The following is a 20,442-nucleotide window of genomic DNA, read 5'->3' as shown; positions in this document are numbered from 1 at the left end:
TCTTTCAGCTGCTTGTTGGGTCTTCCAGAGTGCAGTCATGCTAGGTCCCTTTTTCTGAGTGCTCCACAGCCTCAGTAATAGTATCAGGTCTTGGGACCTCCCCTTGAGCTGGGTCCCACTTTGGGCCTGTCACTGGACCTTCTTTTCCTTAGGCTTCTCTCCATTTTCATCCCTGTAATTCTTTCAGACAGGAACAATTAGGGGTCAGAGTTGTGACTGTGAGATGACCCCCCCTCTCCCTCATTTGATGCCCTGTCTTCCTGCTGGAGGTGGGATCTATAGTTCCCTCTCCCTACTGTTGGGCATTTCATCTAATGTCTCTCCCTTTGAGTCCTAAGAGTCTCTCACCTCCCAGGACTCTGGTACATTCTGGAGGGTCCACCTAACCTCTTATCTTCCGAGGTTGCCTGTTTCCATTCTCTCTGCTGCCCCTCAGGGCTTTAGTCATTTTCCCTCACCCAATACTAGATCAGGTTCCCCTCTCCCCCCTCACCCTCCCCACCCTGTTCACTTTCCCTCCCAGGTCCCTCCCTCCGTCCCCACTTGTGATTGCTTTCTTCTCCCTCACAAGTGGGACTGAGGCATCTTCACTTGGGCACTTCAGCTTGTTGACCTTTTTGAGTTCTTTGGACTATATCTTGGGTATTCTGAACTTTTTTTTTTTTTTTTTTTTTTGGCTAATATCCACTTTTTAGAGAGTACACACCATGCATGTCCTTTTGGGTCTGAGTTACCTCACTCAGGATATTTTCTAATTCTACCCATTTGCCTGTAAAACTCAGGATGTCCATGTTCTTAATAGCTGAGTAGTATTCCATTGTATAAATAAACCACATTTCCTGTATATGTTCTTCTGTTCTGGGACATCTGCATTGTTTCCAGCTTCTGGCTATCACAAACAAGGCCAATATGAACATAGTGGAACATATGCCCTCTTGGCATGGTAGGCATTTTTGGGGTATATTCCTAAGAGTTGTATTTCAGGGTCTTCAGGTAGATCTATTTCCAGTTTTCTGAGGAACCTCCAGATTGATTTCCAGAGTGGTTGTACCAGTTTGCAATCCTACCAGCAATGGAGGAGTGTTGCTCTTTCTCAACATCCTGGCCAACATGTGCTGTCACACCTAAGGTTTTGATCTTAGCCATTCTCATTGGTGTAAGGTGAAATCTCAGGGTCATTTTGATTTGCATTTCTCTGATCACTAAGGACTTTGAACATTTTTTTTAGGTGCTTCTCAGCCATTTGAGATTCCTCAGTTGTGAAATCTCAGTTTAGTTCTATACCCCATCTTTTGATTGGGGTGTTTGGTGTTTTGGTGGTTGGTTTCTTGAGTTCTTTACATATTTTGGATATTAGCTCTCTATCAGATGTGGGGTTTGTGAAGATTTTTTTCCTAATCTGTAGTTTGCCAATTTTTCTTATTGACTATGTCCTTTGCCTTACAGTAGCTTTCCAGTTTCATGAGGTCCCATTTATAATTTTTTTTTGTTGTTGTTGTTTTTGGTTTTTGGAGACAGGGTTTCTCTGTGTAGCCCTGGCTGTCCTGGAACTCACTCTGTAGACCAGGCTGGCCTCGAACTCAGAAATCTGCCTGCCTCTGCCTCCCAGGTTCTGGGATTAAAGGCATGCGCCACCACCTCCCGGCTCCATTTATCAATTCTTGATCTTAGAGCATGAGCCATTGGAGTTCTGTTTAGGAAACTTCGAACTGTGCCAATGAGTTCAAGGCTCTTTCCCACTTTCTCTTCTATTAAATTCAGTGTATCTGGTTTTCTGTTGAGGTCCTTGATACACTTGGACTTGAGCTTTGTGCAAAGTGACAAATATAGGTTTATTTTCATTTTTCTATATACAGCCAGCCTGTTGGACCAGCACCATTTATTGATGATACTGTCTTTTTTTCCACTGGAAGGTTTTGCACACATATGGACCTTTGATCAAGTGTCCATATGTGTGTGGTTTTAATTCTGGGTCTTCAATACTATTCTATTGATCAATGTGTCTGTCTCTGTTCTAATACCATGCAGTTTTTGTCACTATTGCTCTGTTGTAAACCTTCAGGTCAGGGATGATGATCCCTCCAGCTGTTCTTTTATTGTTAAGAATTGTTTTTGCTATTCTGTTTTCTTTTGTTTTTTTTTTCCAGATGAATTTAAGAATTTCTCTTTCCATGTCTTTGAAAAATGTGTTTGAATTTTGATGGGGATTTCATTGAATCTATAGATTGCCTTTGGTAGGATGGCCATTAATTCTGTCAATCAATGAACATGGGAGATCTCTCCATTTTCTGAGATCTCCTTTGACTCCTTTCTTGAGAGACTTGAAGTTATTGTCATACAGGTCTTTCACTTGTTTGGTTACAGTTACACACAAGATATTTTATATTATTTGTGGCTATTGTGAAGGGAGTTGTTTCCCTAATCTCTTTCTCAGCTTGTTTATCATTTGTATAAAGGAAGGCTACTGGTTTATTTTAGTTAATTTTATATTCAGCCACTTTGCTAAAGTTGTTTATCAGCTGGAGTTTTCTGGTATAATTTTTGGGGTCGCTTATGTATACTATCATATCATCTGTAAATAGTGATACCTTTATTTCTTCTTTGACAATTTGCATCTCCCTGATCTCTATTGTTGTCTTCTTGTTCTACCTAGCACTTTGAGTACTGTATTGAATAGATATGGGGAGAGTGGGCATCCTTGTCTTGTCCCCAATTTCAATGGGATTACTTCAAGTATGTCTCCACTTAACTTGATATTGACTGTTGGTTTGTAGTAAATTGCTTTTTATTATGTTTATGTATAGGCCTTGAATTCCTGATCTCTCCAAAACTTTTAACATGAATGGGTATTGCATTTTGTCAAGTGCTTTTTCTGAATCTATGGAGATGATTATGTGTTTTTTTCTTTGAGTTTGTTTATATAGTGGAATATATATATATATATATATATATATATATATATATATATATGTAGTATAGAAAACCAACCTTGCATCTCTGGGATGAAGCCTACTTGATCATGGTGAATAATGGTTTTGCTGTGTTCTTGGATTCAGTTTGCAAGAATTTTATTGAGTATTTTTGCATTGATATTCATTAGCAAGTTTGGATTGAATTTATCTTTTTTTTGGTTGGTATTTGCGTGGTTTAGGTATCAGAGTAATTGTAGCTTCATAGAACAAATAAGGTAGTGTTCCTTCTGTTTCTATTTTATGGAATAATTTGAGGAAAGTTGGTATCAGGTTTTCCTTGAAGGTGTGGTAGAATTCTGCACTGGCCCTGGGCTTTTTTTGTTTGGGAGGTTTTTAATGAATTCTTCTATTTCCTTGTGTGATATGGCCTGTTTAGATAGTTTACCTGCTGTTGATTTAACTTTGGTATGTATATCTGTCTAGAAAACCATTCATTTCATCTAGATTTTCCAGTTTTGTTGAGTATAGGTTTTTATAGTAGGATCTGATGATATTTGAATTTCCTCCATTTCTGTTGTTATGTCTCTGTTTTCATTTCTGATTTTGTTAATTTGGGTACCGCCTCTGGGCCCTTTAGTTAGTTTAGCTAGGGGTTTATCTATCATGTTGATTCTCTCAAAGAACCAGCTTCTGTTTTTTTTTGACTCTTTGTATTGTTTTCTTTGTTTCTATTTGGTTGATTTCGGCCCTGAGTTTGACTATTTCCTGCCTTCTTCTCCTCTTGGGTGAGTTTGCTTCCTTTTGTTCTAGAGCTCTCAGGTGTGCTGTTAAGTTGCAAGTGTAAGATCTCTTCAATTTCTTTACCAGGGCACTTAGTGCTATGAACTTTCCTGTTAGCACTGTTTTCATTGTGTCCTATAAGTTTGGGTATGATATATCAACATTTTCATTAAATTCTAGGCAGTTAATTTCTTTCTTATTTCTTCCCTGACCAAGTTATCACTGAGTAAAGAGTTGTTCAGTTTCCATGTGTATGTGGGTTTTCTGAAGTTTTTGCTGTTATTGAAGACCAGCCTTAGGTCATCGTGATCTGATAGGATGCATGGTATTATTTCAATCTTCTAGTATTGGTTGAGGGTTGTTTTGTGACCAATTATGTGGTTGATTTTGGAGAAGGTACCATAAGGTGCTGAGAAGAAGGTGTATTCTTTTGTCTTAGAGTGAAATGTTCTGTAGATATCTGTTAAATCCATTTGGTTCATAACCTCTCTTACTTTCACTATGTCTCTGTTTAGTTTGTGTTTCAATGACCTGTCCATTGGTGAGAGTGGGGTGTTGAAGTCTCCTACTATTATTGTGTGTGATTTAATGTGTGTTCTGTGCTTTAGTAAAGTTTCTTTTATGAATGTGGGTGCTCTTGCATTTGGGACATAGATGTTCAGAATTGAGAATTTCTCTTGGTGAATTTTCCCTTTGATGAACATGAAGTGTCCTTCTTCACAATGCTTGATAACTTTTGGTTGAAAGTCTACTTTATTGGATATTAGGATGGCAATTCCTCCTTGTTTCCTGTAACCATTTGCTTGGAAGACCTTTTCCACCCTTTCACTCTGGGATAGTCTCTGTGTTTGTTTTTTGAGGTGTGTTTCTTGTATGCAGCAAAATGCTTAACCTTTTTTGCATATTCAGTCTCTTAACTTATCTATTCTTATAGGTGAGTTGAGTTCATTAATATTGAGAGCTATTAAAGAGAAACAACTGTTGGTTTCTGGTATGTTTGTTTTTGTAAGTGGCTTTATGTGCTTGTGGTTCTCTCCTTTTGGCTTTGTTGTGAGATGATTAATATCTTGTCTTTTCTTTGGTACAGGTACCTTCTTTGTGTTGGAGTTTTCCTTCTAGGATCCTTTGTAGGGACGGATTGGTTGATAGATACTGTTTGAATCTGGTTTTGTCCTGGAACATTTTGTTTTCTTCATCTATGTTGATTGAGAGTTTTGCTGGGTACAGTACCCTGGACTGGCATTTGTGTTCTCTTAGAGTCTGCGTGACCTCTGACCAGGCTCTTCTAGCTTTCATAGTCTCTTTTGAGAAGTTTGGTATAATTCTTATAGGTCTATGTTTGTATGTTACTTGGTCCTTTTCCCTTGCACTTTTTAATATTCGTTCTTTTTTTTTTCCTGTGTGTTTAGTGTTTGATTATTATGTGATGAGAGGATTTTCTTTTCTGGCCCCATTTATTTAGTGTTCTATAGGCTTCTTGTACCTTTATGGCCATCTCTTTCTTTAGGTTGGGGAAGTTTTCTTCTGTGATTTTTTTTTTTTAAACAATTGATATTTATTAGATAATAATAATGCATAGAAAGTACAAGAAAACAGTTTAAACATTTTCCCAAAGATAAATGAGAAGATAAATCTTCTTCACACACACTATACATATAATCATACACATTAAAAAATGGAACTGGTTATAAAAATGAATTTTGTGATACTCTTTGAATTTTCTTCTTTTTTTTGATTTTTAATATTTTTATTACATATTTTCCTCAATTACATTTCCAATGCTATCCCAAAAGTCCCCCATAGCGCCCCCCACTTCCCTACCCACCCATTCCCATTCTTTTGGCCCTGGCATTCCCCTATATTGGGGCGTATAAAGTTTGCAAGTCCAATGGGCCTCTCTTTCCATTGATGGCCGACTAGGCCATCTTTCGATACATATGCAGCTAGAGACAAGAGCTCCGGGGTTCTGGTTAGTACATCATGTTGTTCCAACAATAGGGTTGCAGATCCCTTTAGCTCCTTGGGTACTTTCTCTAGCTTCTCCATTGGGAGCCCTGTGATACATCCAATAGCTGACTGTGAACATCCACTCCTGTGTTTGCTAGGCCCCGGCATCGTCTCACAAGAGACAGCTATATTTGGGTCCTTTCAGCAAAATCTTGCTAGTGTATGCAATGGTGTCAGCGTTTAGAAGCTGATTATGGGACGGATCCCTGGATACGGCAGTCTCTAAATGGTCCATCCTTTCATCACAGCTACGAAATTTGTCTCTGTAACTCCTTCCCTGGGTGTTTTGTTCCCAATTCTAAGAAGGTGCACAGTGTCCACACTTTGGTCTTCATTCTTCTTGAGTTTCATGCGTTTAGCAAATTGTATCTTATATCTTGGGTATCCTAAGTTTTGGGCTAATATCCACTTATCAGTGAATACATATTGTGTGAGTTCTTTTGTGATTGTGTTACTTCACTCAAGATGATGCCCTCCAGGTCCATCCATTTGGCTAGGAATTTCATAAATTCATTCTTTTTAATAGCTGAGTAGTACTCCATTGTGTAAATGTACCATAATTTCTGTATCCATTCCTCTGTTGAGGGACATCTGGGTTCTTTCCAGCTTCTGGCTATTATAAATAGGGCTGCTATGAACATAGTGGAGCATGTGTCCTTTTTACCGGTTGGGACATCTTCTGGATATATGCCCAGGAGAGGTATTGCTGGATCCTCCGGTAGTACTATGTCCAATTTTCTGAGGAACCGCCAGACTGATTTCCAGAGTGGTTGTACAAGCTTGCAATCCCACCAACAATGGAGGAGTGTTCCTCTTTCTCCACATCCTCGCCAGCATCTGCTGTCACCTGAATTTTTGATCTTAGCCATTCTGACTGGTGTGAGGTGGAATCTCAGCGTTGTTTTGATTTGCATTTCCCTGATGATTAAGGATGTTGAACATTTTTTCAGGTGTTTCTCTGCCATTCGGTATTCCTCAGGTGAGAATTCTTTGTTCAGTTCTGAGCCCCATTTTTTAATGGGGTTATTTGACTTTCTGGAGTCCACCTTCTTGAGTTCTTTATATATATTGGATATTAGTCCCTTATCTGATTTAGGATAGGTGAAGATCCTTTCCCAATCTGTTGGTGGTTTTTTTGTCTTATTGATGGTGTCTTTAGCCTTGCAGAAGCTTTGTAGTTTCATGAGGTCCCACTTGTCAATTCTCGATCTTACTGCACAAGCCATTACTGTTCTATTCAGGAATTTTTCCCCTGTGCCCATATCTTCAAGGCTTTTCCCCACTTTCTCCTCTATAAGTTTCAGTGTCTCTGGTTTTATGTAAAGTTCCTTGATCCACTTAGACTTGACCTTATTACAAGGAGATAGGAATGGATCGATTCGCATTCTTCTACATGTTAACAACCAGTTGTGCCAGCACCATTTGTTGAAAATGCTGTCTTTCTTCCACTGGATGGTTTTAGCTCCCTTGTCGAAGATCAAGTGACCATAGGTGTGTGGGTTCATTTCTGGGTCTTCAATTCTATTCCATTGGTCTATTTGTCTGTCACTATACCAGTACCATGCAGTTTTTATCACAATTGCTCTGTAGTAGAGCTTTAGGTCCGGCATGGTGATTCCACCAGAGGTTCTTTTATCCTTGAGAAGAGTTTTTGCTATCCTAGGTTTTTTGTTATTCCAGATGAATTTGCAGATTGCACTTTCTAATTCGTTGAAGAATTGATTTGGAATTTTGATGGGGATTGCATTGAATCTGTAGATTGCTTTTGGCAAGATAGCCATTTTTACAATGTTGATCCTGCCAATCCATGAGCATGGGAGATCTTTCCATCTTCTGAGATCTTCTATAATTTCTTTCTTCAGAGACTTGAAGTTTTTATTATACAGATCTTTCACTTCCTTAGTTAGAGTCACGCCAAGATATTTTATATTATTTGTGACTATTGAGAAGGGTGTTGTTTCCCTAATTTCTTTCTCAGCCTGTTTATTCTTTGTGTAGAGAAAGGCCATTGATTTGTTTGAGTTAATTTTATATCCAGCTACTTCACCTAAGCTGTTTATCAGGCTTAGGAGTTCTCTGGTTGAATTTTTAGGGTCACTTATATATACTATCATATCATCTGCAAAAAGTGATATTTTGACTTCATCTTTTCCAATTTGTATCCCTTTGATCTCCTTTTGTTGTCGAATTGCTCTGGCTAGGACTTCAAGTACAATGTTGAATAGGTATGGAGAAAGTGGACAGCCTTGTCTAGTCCCTGACTTTAGAGGGATTGCTTCAAGCTTCTCACCATTTACTTTGATGTTGGCTACTGGTTTGCTGTAGATTGCTTTTATCATGTTTAGGTATGGGCCTTGAATTCCTGATCTTTCCAAGACTTTTATCATGAATGGGTGTTGGATCTTGTCAAATGCTTTTTCCGCATCTAAGGAGATGACCATGTGGTTTTTGTCTTTGAGTTTGTTTATATACTGGATTACGTTGATGGATTTCCGTATATTGAACCATCCCTGCATCCCTGGGATGAAACCTACTTGGTCAGGATGGATGATTGTTTTGATGTGTTCTTGGATTCGGTTAGCAAGAACTTTATTGAGGATTTTTGCATCAATATTCATAAGGGATATTGGTCTGAAGTTTTCTATCTTTGTTGGGTCTTTTTGTGGTTTAGGTATCAGAGTAATTGTGGCTTCATAGAATGAGTTGGGTAGAGTACCTTCTGTTTCTATTTTGTGGAATAGTTTGTGAAGAACTGGGATTAGATCTTCTTTGAAGGTCTGATAGAACTCTGCACTAAACCCATCTGGTCCTGGGCTTTTTTTAGTTGGGAGACTATTAATGACTGCTTCTATTTCTTTGGGGGATATAGGGCTGTTTAGATCATTAACCTGATCTTGATTCAACTTTGGTACCTGGTATCTGTCTAGGAACTTCTCCATTTCATCCAGGTTCTCCAGTTTTGTTGAGTATAGCCTTTGGTAGAAGGATCTGATGGTGTTTTGGACGTCTTCAGGATCTGTTGTTATGTCTCCCTTTTCATTTCTGATTTTGTTAATTAGGATGCTTTCCCTGTGCCCTCTAGTGAGTCTGGCTAAGGGTTTATCTATCTTGTTGATTTACTCAAAGAACCAGCTCCTTGATTGGTTGATTCTTTGAATAGTTCTTCTTGTTTCCACTTGGTTGATTTCGCCCCTGAGTTTGATTATTTCCTGCCGTCTACTCCTCTTGGGTGAATTTGCTTCCTTTTGTTCTAGTGCTTTTAGGTGTGTTGTCAAGCTGCTAATGTGTGCTCTCTCTAGTTTCCTTTTGGAGGCACTCAGAGCTATGAGTTTTCCTCTTAGAAATGCTTTCATTGCGTCCCATAAGTTTGGGTATGTTGTGGCTTCATTTTCATTGAACTCTAAAAAGTCCTTAATTTCTTTCTTTATTCCTTCCTTGACCAAGGTATCATTGAGAAGAGTGTTGTTCAGTTTCCACGTGAAGGTTGGCTTTCTATTATTTATTTTGTTATTGAAGATCAGCCTTAGTCCATGGTGATCTGATAGGATGCATGGGACAATTTCAATATTTTTGTATCTGTTGAGGCCTGTTTTGTGACCAATTATGTGGTCAATTTTGGAGAAGGTACCATGAGGTGCTGAGAAGAAGGTATATCCTTTTGTTTTAGGATAGAATGTTCTGTAGATATCTGCCAGATCCATTTGATTCATAATTTCTATTAGTTTCTCTGTGTCCCTGTTTAGTTTCTGTTTCCATGATCTGTCCATTGGTGAAAGTGGTGTGTTGAAGTCTCCCACTATTATTGTATGAGGTGCAATGTGTGCTTTGAGATTTACTAAAGTTTCTTTAATGAATGTGGCTGCCTTTGTATTTGGAGCATAGATATTCTGGATTGATAGTTCCTCTTGGAGGATTTTACCTTTGATGAGTATGAAGTGTCCCTCCCTGTCTTTTTTAATGACTTTGGGTTGGAAGTCAATCTTATCAGATATTAGAATGGCTACTCCAGCTTGTTTCTTCATGCCACTTGCTTGGAAAATTGTTTTCCAGCCTTTCATTCTGAGGTAGTGTCTATCCTTTTCTCTGAGATGAGTTTCCTGTAAGCAGCAAAATGTTGGGTCTTGTTTGTGTAGCCAGTTTGTTAGTCTATGTCTTTTTATCGGGGAGTTGAGTCCATTTATATTAAGAGATATTAAGGAAAAGTAATTGTTGTTTCCTGTTATTTTTGTTGTTAAAGTTGGCATTTTGTTCTTGTGGCTGTCTTATTTTAGGTTTGTTGAGGGATTACCTTCTTGTTGTTTCTAGGGTGTGGTTCCTGTCCTTGTATTGGTTTTTTTCTGTTATTATCCTTTGAAGGGCTGGATTCGTGGAGAGATAATGTGTGAATTTGGTTTTGTCGTGGAATACTTTGGTTTCTCCATCTATGTTAATTGAGAGTTTGGCTGGGTATAGTAGCCTGGGCTGGAATTTGTGTTCTTTTAGTGTCTGTATAACATCCGTCCAGGATCTTCTGGCTTTCATAGTCTCTGGTGAAAAATCTGGTGTAATTCTGATAGGCTTGCCTTTATATGTTACTTGGCCTTTTTCTCTTACTGCTTTTAGTATTCTATCTTTATTTAGAGCATTTGTTGTTCTGATTATTATGTGTCGGGAGGTATTTCTTTTCTGGTCCAGTCTATTTGGAGTTCTGTAGGCTTCTTGTATGTTCATGGGCATCTCTTTCTTTAGATTTGGGAAGTTTTCTTCTATAATTTTGTTGAAGATGTTTGCTGGTCCTTTGAGTTGAAAATCTTCATTCTCATCCACTCCTATTATCCGTAGGTTTGGTCTTCTCATTGTGTCCTGTATTTCTTGGATGTTTTGAGTTAGGATCTTTTTGCATTTTACATTTTCCTTGATTGTTGTGCCGATGTTCTCTATGGAATCTTCTGCACCTGGGATTCTCTCTTCCATCTCTTGTATTCTGTTGCTGATGCTCGTATCTATGGTTCCAGATTTCTTTCCTAGGGTTTCTATCTCCAGTGTTGCCTCATTTTGGGTTTTTTTTATTGTGTCTACTTCCCTTTTTAGGTCTAGTATGGTTTTGTTCATTTCCATCATCTGTTTGGATGTGTTTTCCTGTTTTTCTGTAAGGACTTCTACCTGTTTGATTATGTTATCCTGTTTTTCTTTAAGGATTTGTAACTCTTTAGCAGTGTTCTCCTGCAATTCTTTAAGGGATTTTTGTGCTTCCTCTTTAATGTCTTCTACCTGTTTAGCAGTGTTCTCCTGTATTTCTTTAAGTGTGTTATTAAAGTCCTTCTTGAAGTCCTCTACCATCATCAGGAGATATGCTTTTAGATCCGTGTCTAGCTTTTCCGGTGTGTTGGGGTGCCCTGGACTGGGCGAAGTGGGGGTGCTGGGTTCTGATGATGGTGAGTGGTCTTGGTTTCTGTTAGTAAGATTATTACGTTTACCTTTCGCCATCTGGTAATCTCTGGGGTTAGTTGTTATCGTTGTCACTGTTTAAAGATTCGAGCAGAAGCTGTGTTCCACTCACCAGCAGTCTCAAAATCCTGCGGCGGGGGTCGTGGGTAGCTGACGGTACCCCGGTGCTGGTCCAGCCGGAAGAGGCCTGTGGTCCTACTCAGGCCGCTTTTCTGCTTCCCTAACTAATGCAGTCTCTGGTCCCGCGTGCAATTGGATTGGAGCAGAAGCTGTGTTCCACTCACCAGAAGTCTTAAGATCTTGTGGTGGGTGTTGTGGGTAGCTGGTGAGTGTCAGCCGACCCTGCGCCCTAGCTACCCCGGTGCTTTTCTGACCAGAAGAGGCTTGTGGCACTACGTAGGCCAGATTTCTGCCTCCCCAACCAAAGCAGTCTCAGGTCCCGCGTGATTGGACTGGAGCAGAAGCTGTGTTCCACTCACCAGCAGTCTCAAAATCCTGTGGCGGGGGTTGTGGGTAGCTGGCGGGTGTCAGGCGACCCTGCGCTCCAGCTACCCCGGTGCTGATTCGGCCGGATGAGGCCTGTGGCCCTACTCAGGCCGGTTTCTGCTTCCCTAACTAATGCAGTCTCAGGTCCCGCGCGCAATTGGATTGGAGCAGAAGCTGTGCTCTGCTCACCAGAAGTCTTAAGATCCTGTGGCGGGTGTTGTGGGTAGCTGGCGAGTGTCTTCTTCTGTGATTTTGTTGAAGACTTTTTCATGTCCTTTGAGCTGGGAATCTTCATTCTCTTCTATTCTGATTATTCTTAGATTTGATCTTTTCATTGTTTCCTGAATTTCCTGGATGCTTTTGGTTAGGAGTTTTTTATGTTTTGAATTTTTTTGACAGTTGTGTCAATCTATTGTATGGTATCTTCTACACCTGAGATTCTCTCTTCTATCTCTTTTATTCTGTTAGTGATACATACATCTGTAATTCCTGACCTCTTTCCTAGATTTTCCATTTCCAGGTTTGCCTCCATTTGTGTTTACATTATTGTTTCTACTTCTGTTGTTTCTACTTTTAGATCTTGGACCTCTATTCAATTCCTTCACCTGTTTACCTGTGTTTTCCTGTATTTCTTTCATTGAGTTATTTGATAAAGGACTCTATTATCTCCATGAGGAAAGATTTTAGGACAGATTCCTGATTTTCATATGTGTTGTTGTATTCAGGGCTTTCTGTGGTGGAAGAACTGGGTTCTGATGATGCCCATGTATATTGACTTCTGTTGCTTATGGTCTTGTGCTTACCTTTTGCCATCTGGATATTCCTGGTGTTTGTTGGTCTAGGTGACTGTCTGGAGTCTGCATCTTTTGTCCCTGGGTTGCTTCAGGTCTCCTGGTAGGCCTGCAGCTTCAAGTCTCCTGTTAGGCCTGCACTATTGGCTGTAGCAGACCCCCTTTGGGGCCTTCCAACTGGAGGCTGTTCACCGGGGTAGAGAAGCTGCTGATCTGTTACCCTGGCTGCAGTAGATTTCCTGGGAGGCTTTCAGACTATTGGGTCTTCAGTGGAGCAGTCAAGCTGTTGTCCAATTACTCTGAGTGAAGTGGATCCTCAACTGCTCTAAGTGCAGCAGGTCCTCAACTGCTCTGAGTGCAGTGGCTCCTTTAGGATGGGTAAGAATATGGTGTCTTTACTGGAGCAGACCAGCAGAAAGGACAGGGTGGAAGGGATGGAAGGGAAGTGGTGTTCGGGAGTGCTGGGGTTTTGTTGGATGATGGATCCCGAGTTCACCAGGCTCCCAGAGGCAGCAATGGGACTTGGAGGTGGTGGTGGGGCAGTTTCTTACTAACAGCTCTAAGTGCAGTGTGTCTACAAGGATGGGTCAGGATATGGTGTCTTCACTGGAGTAGATCAGCTAGGAGTCTAGAATGCCATTTCTAACTGTATATAAGTTTATGAAGATTTATAGACTAAGTCTGGTCAATATTGGTTATGAATTTTTTAATTTATTTGCATGATTTTTAACATTAATAACAGTTTATAAAATAAAAAATGTCTAATTTACAAAACGAAGTACTATTGGAGTTTGTGCCATATTTCCCACAGAAAAATATGAATGTTATAAAAACATTTTAATACAAGTTTATTGAGTTAGAAGAGCTCTTTAGAATCTCCTAGAAAACAGTAAATTATAAATAAAAGACTGAAGTTTTAGGTCAGTTGGTAGAGTGCTTACCAGTTTTGATCCTGGCAACATATAAAACTGAGCATGGTAGTGCATGTTTGTAGTCCCAACACTCCAAAGATGGAGGTAGGAAGACCAGATGATCAAAGTTGTTTTTAGTTACATAGATAGTTTGAGGCTAGGTTTTGGTACCTAATACCCTGTTCCAAATACATACTTATATACATGTTTGTGTGTATACACATACACATTCACATGCAACAATATACATTTCATACATATATATGTTTGATGTATCTGTAACACCATATCCTGCTTTGAGTATTTTTTATTTTATTGATTGCTGGTTTTGCTTAGATAATTTTAGTTTGAAAAGTCATATATTAAATTAAAACTGGCTGTTTAAAACTACTAGATCACAAAGCTAAGAAAGACAATGGACACTTCACAGACCATCTGTTTTATAAAGTTAGACATCAGGTTGAAGACTGTCCATATACTTGTTGACACATTATCAGTGTAATGTCAATATATTTTTGATGATGCTAATGTTCAGATCTGTTGACTGATTAATATGATTAATTCATCCTTCCTAATGTGAGCAGCTCTGATCCAATAAAATGAAGTACTGAGTATAACAAAATCCTGCCTGTCCAATGAGAAACGTGGAATTCCTTCTACCTGACTACCTTCCTAATAAGAAATTGGATATTTCTTCCCTTCCTGCATCTCCAGATTGACAACAGCAAGTCCCTCTCAACACAATCCATCACATTCCTCCTCAACTGTTATTCCCACCCCCCTCTGGTGTATAAATACTTATTCGTACATCTAGTTGGTTGTCTAGCCAGTTGTATGAGGGTGACCAAAGAGCTCTCTCTGTTGTTAATCAATAACTTCTACTTTTAGATGAAAAATATACTTGAATTCAACTACTAATTGTAAATTAAATTTAAAACTTAATTATATTATAAAAAGATTGTACTAGTATAATAATACTTAATAACTATTATTTATTTATATTTGAATGAAACTACTCAGAATTTGTCAAGTCAAAGCTGTGTACAGGAAGCACATGGTTTATCTGCACTCGAATAAATTTTGAGATTTGTTTCTATTTGTATGAAGTCAACGTGGAAATTCTTTCAAAAATACTTTTAAATGGAGTTACATAAAACATTAATTTTAAGATAGTCATGTTTATAAGATACAAGCTTTAAAATGTGCATATTCCAAACACTAAACAGGTTTGGGTGTTAACATTATAAGCTTCTTTATTTTAGCTTCATTCATGAAAAGTCAGACTAGTGTGAAAGAATGACTAAGCCCTGTATATTAAAAACTGTAATTTTATTTTATTTTTGTTCTTTTTGTTTTTTTATTAGATATTTTCTTTATATACATTTCAAATTTCAAATGCTATCCCAAAAGTTCCCTATACCCTCCCTCCGCCCTGCTCCCCTACCCACCCGCTCCTGCTTCTTGGCCCTGGTATTCCCCTGTACTGGGGCATATAAAGTTTACAATACCAAGGGGCCCCTCTTCCCAGTGATGGCCGACTAGGCCATCTTCTGCTACATATGCAGCTAGAGACACGAGCTCTGGGGGTACTGGTTAGTTCATATTATTGTTCCACCTATAGGGTTGCAGACCCCTTCAGCTCCTTGGGTGTTTTCTCTAGCTCCTCCATTGGGGGCCCTGTGTTCCATCCTATAGATGACTGTGAGCATCCACTTCTGTATTTGCCAGGCACTGAAATTTTAAATCACTCTCATACCAGGAGCTGAGTAAGATATGCAGTAAGAGCTGTAAAAAGAGTATCATTACACGTAGTCATTGTTTTTGTTTTAATTAATAGCAGTTTTGTGTTTCTGGTACCTAATACCCTGTACCAAATACTTTCTGAGGTTTTGTCTTTTTTATTATGGATAAATATTTCCTTTCTTTCCCAAAATTTCTGTTCCCAAGCTGTGCATATTTTTTTCTTCCTAGAGTTCGCTAGATGGTGCTCTTGCCACCGCACAGTTATTAAAATGTACCAAGAACATGATTTTTGCCTTTTTCTTTCTCCATGATGTAGTCACCTTGAGGATAGAAACAATTACTGTTTCATTCTTTGTGTTCTTCTGTTATCTCAGACTGTGACACTTGGAAACGATCAGTAGATACACATATGGGCTTAATCAGGGTGGGAAAAAAAGACTGCAGACCTAAGGAAGAATTGTTAGTACCAAAATCAAATAGCTGACTTAGGCCTATTTGCTGACACTTCCCCCATCCCAACTACATATACAGCTTTTGCTGATTTTGATATCTGACTTGCTTATATGAACTGGCACAAAGTTCCAAAGAAGAAAAGTGATTTTGTCAGCTATTTGATTATGGTAAAAATCCACACAAGTCAAACTCCTTTCCAAAACTGTATATTAAATGTAGTTATAGGTAGTATTAATAAAATTTAAGCTATGAAATTAGTGAAAATCTTGTAAAATAGAGCATTTCAGGAGTAATTTATTTATATAAAATGCAAGCAGTATTATGGCTACACATTTAAGCATGGATTTCCATATTAACAATATGAGAACTACGAAATCTCGCACTAGGAACTTAGTTGTCAGGGTTAAATTTACAACATTTAAAACACTGAGTGAGTTTTGTATGCTTGTGAAAATAAGATGTGGTGGTTTATGCCAATAATTCTAGCATTTGGGAGGTGGAGGATGGAGGATCCAGGTCAAGATCATCCTCCAGGCTGGGCTGTATGAAACTCTTTCAGGTCTCTCTCTTTTTTTTTAATTAGGTATTTATTTCATTTACATTTCAATGCTATCCAAAAAGTCCCCCACATCCTCCCCCCCAACCCCCCACCCACTCCCACTTCTTGGCCCTGGTGTTCCCCTATACTGAGGCATATAATGTTTGTACAACCAATGGGCCTCTCTTTCCACTGATGGCCAACTAGGCCATCTTCTGATACATATGTAGCTAGAGACATGAGCTCCAGGGGGTACTGGTTAGTTCATATTGTTGTTCCACCTATAGGGTTGCAGATACCCCCAGCTCCTTGGGTACTTTCTCTAGCTCCTCCATTGGGGGCCCTGTGATCCATCCAATAGCCTCCAAACGCTGACACCATTGCATACACTAGCAAGATTTTGCTGAAAGGACCCTGATATAGCTGTCTCTTGTGAGACTATGCCGGGCCTTTCAGGTCTTTCAAACAGTTCTTTGGGATTTTTAGGAAAGTTATCAGGCACTACTGATATATTTATGACTACAACAGTTACTGCTTCATAAATATTCTAGCACACCTACTGAAATATAGCCCACATCACACAGAATTCATTCACTGAGATTATATAATTCACTAACTTGTAAGATATGCAGTGTAACATTACTAGAGTCATTGTTAGAGCATTTTCTTCAGACAAAAAGAAACCCAGAATGCATTAGCAGTCATTCTTCATTTATTTCTACCCTCATGGCTGCAGGTTAAATTTCAGGAAATGTGCTAAGATACCCAAAGAACAAAGATGGTTTTAGTCATGAAGATTGCAGCAGTTATCGTCTAACTGTTAAAAATGACAAAGAATTTCTGTTTGAAGGATTTGGAAGATTATTGATTTATTTGTTTAGGTTACTATTAGCAAAATTTGAGCTATAAATTTGCCTCTTCTGAACATATCAGATAATAGAAAGATAGAGAGGTTTGGTTTTTTAATTGATGGCTGGCTAGGCCAACTTCTGATACATATGCAGCTAGAGACATGAGCTCTGGGGGGTACTGGTTAGTTCATATTGTTGTTCCACCTATAGGGTTGCAGATCCCCCCAGCTCCTTGGGTACTTTCTCTAGCTCCTCCATTGGGGACCCTGTGTTCCATCTTATGGATGACTGTGAGCATACACTTCTGTGTTTGCTAGGCCTCGGCATAGTCACACAAGAGACAGTTATATTTGGGTCCTTTCAGCAAAATCTTGCTAGTGTATGCAATGGTGTCTGCATTTGGCGGCTGATGACGGGATGGATCCCCGGATATGGTAGACACTAGATGGTACATCCTTTTGTCTCAGCTCCAAACTTTGTCTCTGTTACTCCTTCAATGGGTGTTTTGTTTCCAATTCTAAGAAGGGGCAAAGTGTATACACTTTGGTCTTCGTTCTTTTTCAGTTTCATGTGTTTTGCAAATTGTATCTTGGGTATTCTAAGTTTCTGTGCTAATATCCACTTATCAGTGAGTACATATCATGTGAGTTCTTTTGTGATTGGGTTACCTCACTCAGGATGATATCCTCCAGGTCCATCCACTTGCCTAGGAATTTCATAAACTCATTCTTTTTAATAGCTGAGTAGTACTCCATTGTGTAAATGTACAACATTTTCTGTATCCATTCCTCTGTTGAGGGGCATCTGGGTTCTTTCCAGCTTATGGCTATTATAAATAAGGCTGCTATGAACATAGTGGAGCATGTGTCTTTCTTACCAGTTGGAACATCATCTGGATATATGCCCAGGAGAGATATTGCAGGATCTTCCGGTAGTACTATGTCCAATTTTCTGAGGAACTGCCAGACTGATTTCCAGAGTGGTTGTACAAGCTTGCAATTCCACCAACAATGGAGGAGTGTTGCTCTTTCTCCACATCCTTGCGAGCATCTGCTGTCACCTGAATTTTTAAAAAAAATTTAATATTTTTTATTACATATTTTCCTCAATTACATTTCCAATGCTATCCCAAAAGTCCCCCATACCCTCCCACCCACTTCCCTACCCACCCATTCCCATTTTTTTGGCCCTGGCGTTCCCCTGTACTGGGGCATATAAAGTTTGTGTGTCCAATGGGCCTCTCTTTCCAGTGATGGCCGACTAGGCCATCTTTTGATACATATGCAGCTGGCGTCAAGAGCTCCAGGGTACTGGTTAGTTCATAATGTTGTTCCACCTATAGGGTTGCAGATCCCTTTAGCTCCTTGGGTACTTTCTCTAGCTCCTCCATTGGGAGCCTTGTGATCCATCCAATAGCTGACTGTGAGCATCCACTTATGTGTTTGCACGCCCCGGCATAGTCTCACAAAAGACAGGTATATCTGGGTCCTTTCAGAAAACTCTTGCTAGTGTATGCAATGGTGTCAGCGTTTGGAAGCTGATTATGGGATGGATCCCTGAATATGGCAGTCTCTAGATGGTCCATCCTTTTGTCTCAGCTCCAAACTTTGTCTCTGTAACTCCTTCCATGGGTGTTTTGTTCCCAATTCTAAGAAGGGGCACAGTGTCCACACTTTGGTCTTCATTCTTCTTGAGTTTCATGCGTTTAGCAAATTGTATCTTATATCTTGGGTATCCTAAGTTTTGGGCTAATATCCACTTATCAGTGAGTACATAGTGTGTGAGTTCCTTTGTGATTGTGTTACCTCACTCAAGATGATGCCCTCCAGGTTCATCCATTTGGCTAGGAATTTCATAAATTCATTCTTTTTAATAGCTGAGTAGTACTCCATTGTGTAAATGTACCACATTTTCTGTATCCATTCCTCTGTTGAGGGGCATCTGGGTTCTTTCCAGCTTCTGGCTATTATAAATAAGGCTGCTATGAACATAGTGGAGCATGTGTCCTTCTTACCGGTTGGGACATCTTCTGGATATATGCCCAGGAGAGGTATTGCTGGATCCTCCGGTAGTACTATGTCCAGTTTTCTAAGGAACCGCCAGACTGATTTCCAGAGTGGTTGTACAAGCTTGCAATCCCACCAAAAATGGAGGAGTGTTGCTCTTTCTCCACATCCTTGCGAGCATCTGCTGTCACCTGAATTTTTGATCTTAGCCATTCTGACTGGTGTGAGGTGGAATCTCAGGGTTGTTTTGATTTGTATTTCCCTGATGATTAAGGATGTTGAACATTTTTTCAGGTGCTTAAATGCCATTTGGTATTCCTCAGGTGGGAATTCTTTGTTCAGTTCTGAGCCCCATTTTTTAATGGGGTTATTTGACTTTCTGGAGTCCACCTTCTTGAGTTCTTTATATATATTGGATATTAGTCCCCTATGTGATTTAGGATAGGTAAAGATCCTTTCCCAATCTGTTGGTGGCCCTTTTGTCTTATTGAAGGTGTCTTTTGCCTTACAGAAGTTTGCAGTTTTATGAGGTCCCATTTGTCAATTCTCAATCTTACAGCACAAGCCAATGTTGTTCAATTCAGGAATTTTTACCCTGTCCCCATATCCTCGAGGCTTTTCCCCACTTTCTCCTCTATAAGTTTCAGTGTCTCTGGTTTTATGTGGAGTTCCTTGATCCACTTAGATTTAACCCTAATACAAGGAGATAGGAATGGATTATTTCGCATTCCTCTCCATGATAACCACCAGTTGTGTCAGCACCAAATGTTGAAAGTGCTGTCTTTCTTCCACTGGATGGTTTTAGCTCCCTTGTGGAAGATCAAGTGACCATAGGCGTGTGGGTTCATTTCTGGGTCTTCAATTCTATTCCATTGGACTACTTGTCTGTCGCTAAACCAGTACCATGCAGTTTTTATCACAATTGCTCTGTAGTACAGCTTTAGGACAGGCATGGTGATTCCACCAGAGATTCTTTTATCCTTGGGAAGAGTTTTTGCTATCCTAGGTTTTTTGTTCTTCCAGATGAATTTGCAGATTGTTCTTTCTAATATGTTGAAGAATTGAGTTGGAATTTTGATAGGGATTGCATTGAATCTGTAGATTGCTTTTGGCAAGATAGCCATTTTTACAAGATTGATCCTGCCAATCCATGAGCATGGGAGATCTTTCCATCTTCTGAGATCTTCTTTAATTTCTTTCTTCAGAGACTTGAAGGTTTTATTATACAGATCATTCACTTCCTTAGTTAGAGTCATGCCAAGGTATTTTATATTATTTGTGACTATTGAGAAGGGTGTTGTTTCCCTAATTTCTTTCTCAGCCTGTTTATTCTTTGTGTAGAGAAAGGCCATTTACTTGTTTGAGTTAATTTTATATCCAGCTACTTCACCTAAGCTGTTTATCAGGTGTAGGAGTTCTCTGGTGGAATTTTTAGGGTCACTTATATATACTATCATATCATGTGCAAAAAAGTAATATTTTGACATCTTCTTTTCCAATTTGTATCCCCTTGATCTCCTTTTGTTGTCGAATTGCT

This window comes from Mus caroli, unplaced genomic scaffold (assembly GCF_978045245.1).
Source record: "Mus caroli unplaced genomic scaffold, Mus_caroli_1 scaffold_19, whole genome shotgun sequence".
Taxonomy (NCBI): domain Eukaryota; kingdom Metazoa; phylum Chordata; class Mammalia; order Rodentia; family Muridae; genus Mus; species Mus caroli.
The sequence above is the reverse complement of the archived record's forward strand: the minus strand, read 5'-3'. Positions refer to the sequence as shown.